At 39.4% G+C, this 2,759-nt stretch overlaps 1 long non-coding RNA gene across 1 annotated transcript; it reads left to right on the top strand.

The window, feature by feature from the left end:
• Nucleotides 1-1,006: 1,006 nt before the first annotated feature.
• Nucleotides 1,007-2,075, top strand: LOC126426892 (uncharacterized). The gene is made up of 3 exons (XR_007576452.1): nt 1,007-1,499; nt 1,654-1,764; nt 1,924-2,075. It is a non-coding gene; the product is annotated as an uncharacterized LOC126426892 (long non-coding RNA).
• Nucleotides 2,076-2,759: the final 684 nt, after the last annotated feature.

Raw genomic sequence — 2,759 nt, 5'->3', positions numbered from 1 at the left:
AACTTTCTGATCAAACTGCTGTTCCACCAAGCCCTGTAAATCGGGCTCAATTGGGCTCATGTAACGATAAATGAGAGGAGCATGCACCATCTAAGGCGATTTCTACCATTCCTCCAAAAACAAGACATCATAAAGAACTTGTATTCTAACATATACAATTGGCCATATGTCAAAAAATCAACCACGAGTGGACTATAATGCGAAAGACAATGGCAATTAGCCATACTTTACTTGATTTTTGCCCATACTACAATAAACTGAGTTACGTATTGATTTATGTACATTTATTGCACTGTATTCAACAAGGCCATATGTTCACTTAATAAATTTTAACAGAACGCCAAGAAAATATATTAGGTTTACCAGCAGAGCATTTGCATTCACCCCTCCATAGAATAATGCTAGTGTTCACGGCAATTAGTCTGTTTGCTCCGCTATACAGGCACTGCAAAGCAGACGGCGACAAGAGATGGAGGTGAAATGCTCGCCATGTTTTTCCCGGAGCGTACCGCGCTGACATCTGTCGGCAGCGCCAAGCAACAGGGCATTCAACCGGCGGCCGATTATTCGATTTCGAAATAGGAAGCTTAATAGGAAATGGTTGGAAATAACAAAAACCTCCCTATCTACTGCCATTCAATAGATTTAGTATCTTAACAAAGGTGGAAAGCTCATCCGGGTCTTGTTTTTATTTCCAAAGACAATTTTTCATACTCAGCAATATTTGTGGTGACATGTTGGTTAAGAGTGAGAAAGTCACAAACTCGGTGCGATTGAGGTAGCCGATTTAAATGCACGCTTGATATTTTTAGAGGGTTCGTGCCGATAGGCGCGGACCGTAAATTGTATTGATAATGATATGAGTTTATTTCCTGCGCGCTTTAAATTTTTGGGGGGTTCGTGCCGATAGGTGCGAACCGCCAATTGCATTGATAATGTTATGAGGTTATCTCCTGTTGAGCCTCCTATTTCGATTATCTCCTGTTGAGCCTCCTATTTCGAAATCCAATAATCGGCCGGCGGTTGAATGCCCTGTTGCTTGGCGCTGCCGAAGGAAATTCGCTTGTTTAAATTTTTGGAGGGTTCGTGCTATTGATGGGCTAAACTGCGATTTTCCGATATCAGTGATTTCTGTGAATGCTACTTTTCAGTATCTGTTATTATTAACTGTGATTTGTCGCAGTTAAGGAACATCGGTCGTCAATCCCTGCCACTTCTGCGACTTACCACCATATGAAAAAGTTACCAATTATATTGATAATGTTATGAGGTTATTTCCTGTTGAGCTTCCTATTTCGAAATCGAATAATCGGCCGGCGGTTGAATGCCCTGTTGCTTGGCGCTGCCGAAGGAAATTCGTTTGTTTAAATTTTTGGAGGGTTCGTGGCAGTTAAGGAACATCGGTCGTGAACCCTGCGACTTCTGCAGCTTACCACCGTATGAAAAAGTTACATCTGTCAACACAGAAAATTGCATCTCAACAAACCTGTCATTGGAAAGTATGTTTTACGTTTTTTCTTCCGTTGGCTTTGATTTTGTACTAAAGAAACAACTGTGTAAATATTAACAGTGTAATTAATATGTAAGTAGCCGTACAGTACCGTAATAGTTCGTGTTTAGAAAATGAATTCTAACATTTTGTTATGCTCACAGGTACCTGAACTACATTTCAGTCACTTAGCAAAGTGATAACTCAAAATATCATTGTCAACAGATCTGAAGAAATTGCCACTGCGTCTTTAGACCGTTTTCGTCAGACGAGAGGTTAGTTTGTAAGCGTTTCGATGGACTTAATTACTTCAGTGAGATCGTTCGTGCAAATGTGACATTCATTATAGCAAATATTAGCAATCTACTCGGTCAATTATATTGCTAGTAATTAGTGACAGCAAAAATTGTTTAATAATCCTTGTGTTTTTGCAGACGCAGTTCTGACTCTGATTACTGGTTGCTGTACGTATCTATCCACATCAAGGCTGTTGAGAGAGACTCGTGAAGATTCAAGACAGCTCTTAGAGGATTTGCAGTTTAAAAGTGAAATAAGTGTGTGAATGATTAAACTGTGTTTTATTGAAGTTGTTGTGCGATTTTTAAGGAATAATAAATGTTAAATACAGTGAGTGAATAATAAAAATCTCATTTTCCACATGTTAAGCCGTCCAATACCCGTAATTTTCCATGCAGCCCCCCCCCCCCCCCCTTTCTCCACAATCTTGGTGTGACACTGACCTGTAACATATCCCGAAGTCTACAATATGCATTTTGAGGCTGTTGATATGAAAGTGGGAAGTACAGATCTTCCAGTTAAATCAGGAATAGCTGAAGTGCATTACTTGAAAGTAACACGGGAAAAGCTTACTTATGTAGGTGGTAGTAGTGTCGGCAAAAAGTTCTTGTGTGTGAAGTTGCATGTAGAACACCAGGTGTAAAACTTTTCTCCCTAGGCTTGAACTGTGTCGGAAGAAAAGTGAGGCATTCATATGACTGTTTTCATTTCACTACACTTATACAGATGTCTGAGTTCTGCTGTGTTAACATTGCAAAGACCTGTAGGCATGTGGAGTATTAACCAAAACTGTCATATTGGAAGCAGAATCAAACACATTTGTTACATTACTTGATATTTTCAGGAGAAAAAGGCAATGTAGCTTCTTATTAATGTAATACATTCAGAGTCACAGCAGTATTTGATCAACCATAACTGATGTTGAATGTGCATGTCGTCATATAATATGAAGGGCTTATTTCAATAGTGGTAC

This window comes from Schistocerca serialis, chromosome 11 (assembly GCF_023864345.2).
Source record: "Schistocerca serialis cubense isolate TAMUIC-IGC-003099 chromosome 11, iqSchSeri2.2, whole genome shotgun sequence".
Classification (NCBI taxonomy): Eukaryota; Metazoa; Arthropoda; class Insecta; order Orthoptera; family Acrididae; genus Schistocerca; species Schistocerca serialis.
This window is presented reverse-complemented; position numbering and strand designations above follow the sequence as displayed.